The sequence below is a fragment of the Oncorhynchus tshawytscha genome, linkage group LG14 (genome assembly GCF_018296145.1).
Source record: "Oncorhynchus tshawytscha isolate Ot180627B linkage group LG14, Otsh_v2.0, whole genome shotgun sequence".
Classification (NCBI taxonomy): Eukaryota; Metazoa; Chordata; class Actinopteri; order Salmoniformes; family Salmonidae; genus Oncorhynchus; species Oncorhynchus tshawytscha.
The window spans coordinates 10973224-10985088 of NC_056442.1; positions in this window are offsets into that span (position 1 = coordinate 10973224).

The window sequence follows — 11865 nt, forward strand, 5'->3', positions numbered from 1 at the left end:
CCTTTGGAGCTGAACATTAGATCGCGGGATCCAAATTGTGCCGCTGTCCGTGGTGCTGAAATAACCTCTCACCACTGTTTGCTTGTATGTTCAGGCCTACACATCTGAACTTTCTAAACAAGGAAACGTCACTATAGTAGGCTAATGAATTGCCTTCAAGGCATGTTTACCATTTCCCCCTAGGGTTGGGTTGCCAAATTCCTCATAATCACTACAACACCTCACCACAACATGGGTGTCCCAGTCAGAGGTCAGTGTGGACAGAATCACGTACTTTGTGTCCCAAATGGCACACTATTCTCTACATAGTGCACTATTTTTGTTAGGGATTTTGGCAATGAAGTCCTTTATCTACTTCCTCAGAGTCAGATGAACTTGTGGATATCATTTTAATGTCACTGCGTGCAGTTTGAAGGAAGTTGCCAACTAGCATTAACGCAATTACTCCAAGTCTATGGAAACAGCTAGCCTTAAAGGGATTAGTTCTACCGCTCTAATTTCCTTCATACTGGACACAAAGTTCATCTGACTCTGGAGAAGTTGATAAAGGACTTCATTGCCAAAATCCCTAACTATCCCTTTACACACACACACACACACACACACACACACACACACACACACACACACACACACACACACACACACACACACACACACACACACACACACACACACACACACACACACACACCTGTACAATCTACGTAAGGTAAGTGTCAAGCAGAACCATCCAACATTCTAGACAGAAATATAAACATGATCATTCTCATCACATGTTAACAATGACATAATTTAGTTAACAATTACATCCTTTTGTTAACAATGACATAATTTTAAAAAATGTTGTTAATACAAAATCCGATGTGTTCTGATAATCATTTTTAGCCAATTACCTGCTGGAAACTGAAAGTTTGCCTAGTCTGTAGATGACAACCATTCTCTCTCTTCACTCTTTGAATGCACTGTTCTTATCTCAACAAAAATGTTCCCCTTCCTGCAGAATCTATGGGAGGAGCTATAGGAGGACGGGCTCATTGTAATGGCTGGAATGGAATGGTACCAAACACATCAAACAAATGGAAACAGTGTGTTTGACTCCCTAGAGTTCATTCCAGCCATTACAATGAGCCCGTCCTATAGCTCCTCCCACCAGCCTCTGGTGTATACTGCATCTACCACCATATATAGATTCATCATACAATATTTGGGATGTTTGAGTTTCTCCAAGAAATGCAGCATTGCCAACGGCATTGTGCGTAAATTATAACAACTTTTTCCTTTTTCCTTTTGTTCCTATTTCGGAGGAGTGATTTACATAAAACATAGAATTGGGGTCTATCTCCACAATAATGTTTGAAAAAACTTGCAACAGCTGTATCATTTGGGTTGAGCATTGAACACCAGGCCGCACATCAGTCTAAGTTATATTGAAACAGGAATTACTTACAGCCTTGAGTTTGGGTATCTACTTGGCTTAGTAAGTATAGAAATGCAGAGCTGCTATACGAATGTTAATGTGTCTGTTAAATATGAATGAATTCATAATTACTTGCTCTGCCTAGATAAATTAAAGGGGATTCTTTAATGCAAGAAATTATTCAACAGTTATAGGTTTCTTTCGGATTCTAATGTTATGCAAATGATTAAATAAAACAGTTACTGGAGGTAAGAGTTGCTAAAGCTACTGTAATGATGTAATATTCATAGTCATTTTCCTTTTTAAAATGAACAGGAACACAACAGGTCAATGGTCACACCGGTAGACAAACAGTAAGGAGCTAAGTGGCTTTGTAAACTGCTTGGTATCTGCCCCTGCATGTCAGTGGTCTGTTTACTCTAAAATACAAAGCTATTTCTGGATTTTCAATTGTGTTCTTTTTCTCCTGACTCTGGCCTTGGCTCCTCCTTGATCTTACTGTGATCGTTGTATTTGAATGATGAGAGTGAGTTGCCTACACGACTCTGAGCCTCATGAACTTGGAGTGATTTTATGCCCATCAGGGTTTCCCCAGCCCCACCTCAGACCATGGAAAGTCCAGACCTTTTGATCAAAATCACAAATGGCAGCTGCCACAGCAAGTGAGCACGAAAGGCAAATGGTTTATTATACACTCAGATAGAAATAGGTTTGGTAGATATCCAACATAACAAAAGACCACGATCACAATAAGGAAGAAAGGTCAAAGTCCTCTGACTGTCGCTGTTAGGTATTTCTTACTGGATTCTCTCTCGTCATTTATTGCGCCACTGATCCCCTTTAGCCGCATCTACGATGTCTTGACTATAGTGTACATGTTGGATCCTGGTCAAATATGACCTCTACTGACTCACCATTTCCCAATCAACTTGGCTATGATCACCACAAATCATCTCCAGTCACACCCTCTTCTATGATTGAAACTGGATCCTACAGTAACATACTGGATCACGGTGCGGTGAATTAATGAAGTTCTCTGTATGTCTGGTCTACAGTAAAATGGCTTTCAGCCAGATTATGTTGATCCCTGATCTATAACACAGTGGGGAGGAGTGTGAAATTCCTCCATTCTGAGGGTGATTAGGAAGTCTTTAGCCTAGCTAATTTGTCAATGAGAGGCCCCTTCAATGGTTGGACTGTGAATAAAGGCCTGGGATGCTCAATAAAGGACTCTGTTAATCAGGGGAATGAGATGACGACGAATGTTGACCATGTGGATTCAAAATCCCCTCCTAAATGGGGTTTAGGATGATTGACTGGACTCTGGAACACATTGAAAAATCATTAGTAGCAATGACTTCTCTTGTCACAGGGGTAGCCTTCAATCTTTCCCCATATCCATATTTTTTGATGATTTGTTTAATTGTATGGTTTCATACTTTGTTTTTCGAACATTACTGTAGTGTAAAGTGTAAACCGGCCTCTAAAAGTAATGTTCGCGCTATACCCTTGTACCTTCCACTTCAGTCGGTGATTGCCTAATATAACATGCAATGCTCTTACCTAAGCCCCTAAGTCACCTCTTGTCCTAGGTGACTGTGGAGTGTGGAATGCACAGGAGGCCTCAGGTTCTGTTGCCTCCATGAGGAGTCTGCAGAACACCTGAGCCCGTATACATAAAACAGTGGGCTGATCTAGGATCAGGTCTTCTCTGTCAATATAGTCTTATTCATTAAGATCTAAAAGGCTAAACTGAGAGGGTCTTACATAGTGGGCCTTAGTGGATGACACCTTCGTTCAACATTTATCCTCAGAGTTCCTGTCTTTCACTGTTTTAGGAAACGGTTTCTCAAGTTTCTCGAGTAAGCCTAGCAAGAAGCATATTTAATGGATTTCTGCCATTTAAAGTGCTTTTTAGTCTACGATTAGGCTTAATCTGTATCTGGCAAACCGGCCCTAGAGGTTTTTGTTTAAGGGTGTTAGTTTGGATCAGTAGCATCGATGTCAAGATCATTGAGGGGCAGCGGGACAAACATGGCAACTTGGAGTGTTTCCTGACGAGCTGTAGCCTGGGAAAACAGACTGTTCATGGAAACGCTCATGTACTTACCCTCGGCTCTATGCAAAACATGTTATGATTGCCACTGCCATGAAAAACAATTATATTTTATGTATTTATTTGCCTTAAGCAATCTGATAGCTAATTTGTTGAAGCCTACTGGTGGTGTCTATCTAGGGATGTCAAAATGCTGCAGGTGCTGAATTAAGTAGCAAAACAGCTATACCTATTCATTTATTCATTCATTTCACATTTGTGAACACCGATAATATCAGGGATCAAGGTAAGACCCAGATGCAGACTGTGTCGAAGAAGCAATGTTTATTACATTAACAGGGGCAAAGGTACAGGACAGCAGGCAGGCTCAGGGTCAGGTCAGGCAGAGGTCGATAATCCAGAGGTGGGGCAAAGGTACAGGATGGCAAGCAGGCTCAGGGTCAGTGGCAGACAGAGTGGTCAGGCGGGCAGGTACAGTGTCAGGACAGGCAAGGGTCAAAAACCAGGAGGATGAGAAAAGAGAGACTGGGAAAAAGCAAGAGCTGAGTACAAAAACGCTGGTTGACTTCACAAACAAGACGAACTGGCAAAGACAAATGGAGAACACAGGGATAAATACACAGGGGATTATGGGGAAGATGGGTGACACCTGGAGAGGGGTGGAGACAATCAGAAAGACAGGTGAAACAGATCGGGGTGTGATAGATAAACGTCAGAGAAATGTGATATAGCTTTTAAAGCTTTTAATTGCACTTAACAGTTCAATTTGCCTTTTGTACATGTTTTTTACTGTTGCTGTGATTTTCTGGTTTGTTCGTTATTAATGACTCTAATGGTCTTCACGTTGATGTCTCTTCCTCAAAACAGCGTGAAGTGTCACAGAAAGAGAGACGAGAGAGAGGACACCAGGGAAGAAGATCTGGGCAAGTTTAGCGAGATATATATATACAGTGAGGAGAACAAGTATTTGATACACTGCCGATTTTGCAGGATTTCCTACTTGCAAAGCATGTAGAGGTCTGTAATTTTTATCATAAGTACACTTCAACTGTGAGAGACGGAATCTAAAACAAAAATCCAGAAAATCACATTGTATGATTTTTAAGTAATTAATTTGCATTTTATTGCATGACATAAGAATTTGATCACCTACCAACCAGTAAGAATTCCGGCTCTCACAGACCTGTTCGTTTTTCTATAAGAAGCCCTCCTGTTCTCCACTCATTACCTGTATTAACTGCAACTGTTTGAACTCGTTACCTGTATAAAAGACACCTGTCCACACACTCAATCAAACAGACTCCAACCTCTCCACAATGGCCAAGACCAGAGTGCTGTGTAAGGACATCAGGGATAAAATTGTAGACCTGCACAAGGCTGGGATGGGCTACAGGACAATAGGCAAGCAGCTTGGTGAGAAGGCAACAACTGTTGGCGCAATTATTAGAAAATGGAAAATGTTCAAGATGACCCCAATCACCCTCGGTCTGGGGCTCCATGCAAGACCTCACCTCGTGGGGCATCAATGATCATGAGGAAGGTGAGGGATCAGCCCAGAACTACACGGCAGGACCTGGTCAATGACCTGAAGAGAGCTGGGACCACAGTCTCAAAGAAAACCATTAGTAACACACTACGCCGTCATGGATTAAAATCCTGCAGCGCACGCAAGGTCCCCCTGCTCAAGCCAGCGAATGTCCAGGCCCATCTGAAGTTTGCCAATGACCATCTGGTTGATCCAGAGGAGGAATGGGAGAAGGTCATGTGGTCTGATGAGACAAAAATAGAGATTTTGGGTCTAAACTACACTCGCCATGTTTGGAGGAAGAAGAAGGATGAGTACAACCCTAAGAACAACATCCCAACCATGAAGCATAGAGGTGGAAACATCATTCTTTGGGGATGCTTTTCTGCAAAGGGGACAGGATGACTGCACCTTATTGAGGGGAGGATGGATGGGGCCATGTATCGCGAGATCTTGGCCAACACCCTCCTTCCCTCAGTAAGAGCATTGAAGATGGGTCGTGGCTGGGTCTTCCAGCATGACAACAACCCGAAACACACAGCCAGGGCAACTAAGGAGTGGCTCCGTAAGAAGCATCTCAAGGTCCTGGAGTGGCCTAGCCAGTCTCTAGACCTGAACCCAATAGAACAACTTTGGAGGGAGCTGAAAGTCCGTATTGCCCAGCGACAGCCCCGAAACCTGAAGGATCTGGAGAAAGTCTGTATGGAGGAGTGGGCCAAAATCCCTGCTGCAGTATGTGCAAACCTGGTCAAGAACTACAGGAAACGTATGATCTTTGTAATTGCAAACAAAGGTTTCTGTACCAAATATTAAGTTCTGCTTTTCTGATGTATCAAATACTTAAGTCATGCAATAAAATGCTAATTAATTACTTAAAAATCATACAATGTGATTTTCTGGATTTTTGTTTTAGATTCTGTCTCTCACTGTTGAAGTGTACCTATGATACAAATTACAGACCTCTACATGCTTTGTAAGTAGGAAAACCTGCAAAATCGGCAGTGTATCAAATACTTGTTCTCCCCACTGTTTATATATGGAATAAAAAGAGATTCCCACTGAAAGTGGATCAGGGGAAGGGGTTCCTAAACACATAGCTGCAGGCCTTGTATTTTTTCCAAGCAAAACCAAAATACAGTATGATCACCAAAGACCGTTAAATACATGGTTCCAATTTGTCATCTGCCGTAATTGTCTGTTTTGGCAACACTATTCCACTCATTGAGAAGAAACCCATTGCCTGTTATGAAAGACAGATATTACATAAAACAAGTACTGCTATATCAATGACTGTATCAATTTACAGTGAAATACCATGAAATATGGCATTGAAGCTACAATATATTTAGATATGGGCACCAAGCATGAAATCCTTCACCAGCATGTGTTTTTTTGCATTGGGACTAAGAGTCTATCTGAAAAAGAACCATCACCCCTCAACCCCTTCTTGTCATGTATTTCACATTGTCAATGTCACGTCCTGACCTTAGTTCCTTTTTTATGTCTCTGTTTTAGTTTGGTCAGGGCGTGAGTTGGGGTGGGCATTCTAGGTTTTTGTTCTAGGTTTTTTATTTCTATGTTTGTCCTGGTATGGTTCCCAATCAGAGGCAGCTGTCAATCGTTGTCTCTGATTGAGAACCATACTTAGATAGGCTGTTTTCCCACTATGATTTGTGGGTAGTTATTTTCTGTTTAGTGTGTTTTGCACCTGACGGAGCAGTTTCGGTTGTTTCTTTTGTTCCTTGTTGTATTTAGTGTTCAGTTTATTAAAATAATGATGAACACTTACCACGCTGCATCTTGGTCCTCACCGTCTTCCACCAACAGTCGTTACAGTGAATGTGTTAATGGTAAGGTTTGAGGCATTCCCATACTGTATACTATTCCTGTAGGAGTCCATCTCACTCCCATGTTTTATACATGTTGTCACAGAGACCTGTGTAATAGACTGTGTCTGTGTCCCAAATGGCACCATTTTCCCTATTTAGTGCACTACTTTTGGCCAGAGCCTTTAGGGAAACCCATAGAGCTCTGTTCAAAAGTAGTGCACAACATATGAGATAGGGTGCCATTTTATGACGCAACCTGTGCTTTCTCATATCTCGCCATATGCCAGAACATTCTGACCTGGTCAAATACTGTGTAGCACAGCCTCAACCATTCCTGCTCTCTTTGCTGCAGTTGAACACACAGGGAACCAACTTTTTATTTATAAAATGCATTTTTATAAAAGAGCAGATAGTTGGTCATGTATGACATCACCAAACCAGTTATATCACCCACAATTCATCTTTAAGACTTCAACTGTGCAGATCTTTAAGGTAGAGGCCTAGTGGGCTCATGGGTTCTGGTCTTTAAAGCAAAGCTAAAGCATAGTAGCCTAGTGTACCAGTGAATTGATGACGGTCAGTTTAATTAAACATAACAACCAGCTAACATGGAGTACAGATTCAACTCACGTGACACACACACAATGTACACTGCTCTTCCACATGGCTTGGTAATGTGAACTTGGCCAGCCAAGGTGCACAGGGTCCAACCTATACACCTTTCCCTGAGGTTCTCTCTCTGTTTTTTATTCATCAACTCTCTGAAACCTCTTAGGTCTTCCATGTGTCTGGGACAATGTAACTGTAGTTGTCTAGCTCTGGGAATTCATTGTGTTTCTCTTGTTATTTTGGTTGTTGTTGTCTCTAACCTTGTGCTCTCATACTGTGCATGACATGATGTGAGGACATGACTGGCCCATGATTGGCCCATGACTGACTCCGAGCCATCCAGGCCGTGAAAGAGAGAGGCAGAGAATGCCCACCCCTCACTTCAGACTCAGAGGCTCTGCTTTGGGCAACACTCCCTCTGACATGCAGCATCTCTCCACAACCAATGGCTCTCCACACCCTATGTAACTGGCTCGCAGCACTGCCCCACTTCTCCCTCCCGTTGTGAAAGCATTATGCATGTCCTCTCTCGGCGCCCGCCCGCGCAGAGAGAGGACATGCATAAAACAAGACTGAGCTGAGCCCCAGAGGTTAGTGTGTGGACAAGGGCACAAACGCAGAAAATTCACTGACACAGAAAACCTCTTATAAAACAAGAGAGGAAAGGATATGCTGCTGGACATGTTGGGAGTTGTACGCAGTGTAAAAAAAACCTTTTTTTTACGACTTGGCGTGTATTTGTTTCTATATTTAATGAGAGTATCGAATATTTCTGCTGTTGGGTACATTCTATGGAGTGTATTGTATGTAGCGTCTGCAGTAATATGACATCTTGATGTTAGATATTGTACACGAGAGTCATCTTCTGTATGTTTGTGGATATTACTCTAGGATCACAGAAGCTGATCAAGGTAGGAGAAAAATCATTCAACCAAACGCATCAAAGAAGGATAGAATAGCTTGGCTTATGTCCTTTTATGATGTACAGCAGAGTGCACATCAGTAAGGGACAACAGATCACAGAGGCTGCTTCCCAAATGACACCCTACTCCCTACATAGTGCACTACTTTTAAACAGAGCCCCTTCATCCCCTTATGGTCAAAGTAGTGTATTATTGTAGTGCCAATTGGGATACATCCAGAACGAGCCATGAACAGGGTGTTGGATCCATGGGACATTTTCTTGGAATGACTTGATGGGTTTTGGTTCGGGTCGATGCAGTCACCACCTGCTGCCCATCTGTAATGTGTTGCTGGCTCCATCCCTCACGTTAACACCTGTGTGCCGCCTGTCTAACCCTGCAGCTTCTCCTGGAGAAAGCTCACTGTCCAAGCAGTTACAACTTCCTCTGCTAAGAGGGCAATGGGGGGGGTCAGAGCCATATATATAGCCTTAATATATAGTCATGGCTCTGGACGTGGTTGTCACGCCTACTCCCGCTCCGGCTCTCAACGTCGCCGGTCCACTAACCACCGGCCCTCAGTGGCCTCAGTCTACAGGCGGTATTGGTTTTGTTTTTATGTCCAGTACACGTCTCTTGTTTTCTATATCTTCATGTTCTTGTTATTAAACTCACCAACTGCACTTGCTTCCTAACTCCCTGCGTCTTCGTTACGCTGGTTCCTGTGACTTCTAGACTCGAAAGGACACATTTCATTGAACCATTCATGCCAAATGAAGCTTCTGGAATTAGCCACTTCTTGTTATCTCTTCAGACTAACAAATCTTCACTCATTGACATTTTTTTTAATCAGGAAACAGGCAACACTTTAACAGGAGAGTGTGGAAGTCATGCAATATCAATCAGAAACATCTTAACATGGTTCTGATTGATTAATCATAGTAAACTCCATGGGCTGGGAGGTTCAGTTAAGTATTGAACTAGCCTCCGGCTAATAGCAACCATTTAACTGGGCCTAAACAGACATTTGGCGATTGCATAAATCACAATCTGTGTGTGTGTGTGTGTCCCAATCCTTCACAGGCATTACTGATTACTCTATCCAGCTCTAGCCACAGGATCGTAAGGAGAGGCTGACCATAGTGTCCCCAGATACACTCTCCCATCCAGTAATGGTCAGTCATTGGATCTATCTAGAAATACTGTGGTTGCAGTGCAACCCATGGGGATGCTGCCAATGATGTCTTCATTTGAAGGTGGAAATTGTGTGTGGAGATTAGAACAGTCACCTCTCTCTCTGTGTGTGTGTGTGTGTGTGTGTGTGTGTGTGCCTGAGTGCCACTGAGTAAGTTCCATGAGCTTTATAGTTCGGTGTCTAAAACGTGTCAATTGAAAGTTTACTATGTGAAAAGTCTGATATTACATGAACTCGGTTCAACCGTGCCTGGAACTGCCTATGCTCAGGAGTTCCAGTGAGACTTACTCAGAACCCTATGGGCAAGTAAGTAATTGGATCACAGGTGGAAAACTAATCCCCGCTTGGACTATAGTAGTTGCTAGGCGGATTTGTCAACAATTACAGAACATGTCCTGGATTTGACAGCCATGAAGTAGGGTTATTACAAAAGACAGACAGGCAGATGCTGCCTCCCCCGGCTTCCTGAAATGTCTTCCACAGCCAAGGACACATCAGACAACGCAATTAAATAATCAACACATCATTTATTTTGAATTATTCTCAAAATTATTCAATGCTTTTTGTGTTATTATGTTACAGTGAATAGACACATTAGTCATCACAATTCAAGAGGCCGTCCATTAAATTATGATGCTTCAGGTTATAATCATCAAATATTTATTTTAATTGTGCTGAAAATGATCCCATGCTTTTCCTCATGATTAAGTCGTAGTGAATGGTTGACAATAATATCTTCGAGCTGGACTGTTGGCTGACAGTAATGTTGCAGCTGGTCTCTCTCTCTCTCTCTCTCTGGTGAAAGCTATGCTATCCCTTATTGATGTCACGTGTTAAATCCACTTCAATCAGTGTAGATGAAGGTCAGGAGACAGGTTAAAGAAGTATTTTTAAGCATTGAGACATAGATTGTGTTTGTGTGCCATTCAGAGTTTGACTGGGCAAGACAAAATATTGAAGTGCCTTGAAACAGGGTATGGCGGGCATGCAACTCAATATTGGGAAGGCGTTCCTAATGTTGGCATACTGTACTCAGTGTAAGTCAACTTCAGATCCTACTCCTGTGTGGCTATGTTGGTAGAGCATAGCACTTGCAATGCCAGGATCATGGGTTCAATTCTTTCCACCAATACATAAAGTATGTGTGGACTAATGTGCTTTAGGTTCTATTCTTTATTTTGAAGTAACTATCAAGTTCATCCATCATCACATTAAACTCGACCCTGTAAACGTTCCTGCAGTATTCTAATTATTAATCAACCTGAATAAAGTGAATTGTAATAGGCATTTAATTGCTATTGATCTTATGGCTGTCTACATTTTAGAATAATTCAATTTGGCTTGGGTACCATGTTCCACCAGCTGGTCTCTAAACTAGCCTAGTCTCAGACCAACAAATGACTCACAAGCCAACAGTACTTTATTTTGCTTGTAATGAGAAAAAAAACAAGGATATTCACTTGCTTCATTATACTATTAAGTTACAGAATAGCCCAACGGAAGTATTTCTGATTCTGAATAATAATTCATTAAGCCGGCCCATTTTATTCTCATTGAAATATCCATTCCAAACTCTCAGAAAGAAGATTATTCATTATTTGGTTCATTCGCTTTGCATTGTTCTAGATCTGCAACAGTGTGAAAAGCCTCCCCAAATCCAGTGCTCTCTGGCATTAAGCCTGTCTAATTCAGTCCGAGTTAGAGCATGAGGCTGAAGCAGCGACTGCAGACAGTGTCTATAAACACTACGGGTGCCATTTGGTACACAGCCTATATCTGAACAGTAGCCTCGCTCTCTGGCCGATGGCACAAAACTCATTTGTAAGCCATGATGGAACATTGGTTATTTCATAGCAGATCAAGATTTGGCAGAGAGTATGCCATATGTGACATTGGTGAGGAGGTTTAGACAGGCTGGATTCAATTGAATGTTTGATGAACGGTCTATACAGTAAAAGGCAATTGACGTGACTAAAACTGGAAGAGGAGATGGGGATGAGCTGTGTGTGTTTGTTGGCTGCAGTGATCAAGTTTGCTTACAATTTGTACTTCCACCAGGCTTCAAATATATCCGGTCTTGGTCATGAATACAACATGCATTGTGTGTTTTGCACATTAAAAGCCAATGGCTTCTGCAGACACCAACAAAGTCTCAAGGTCTCTATCAAAACAGAAGAAAACATTTGCTACCCAAAAGTGCCAATGGAAAAATATGCGATCTGACGCGCAGGTTGAGTTTGGAAAAGTAGATGTAGCCATGATTCATTGAAACAAGTGATAACTCCATGTCAAACAATTTTAAAAAACGTGCACCATGATATCAAGCACT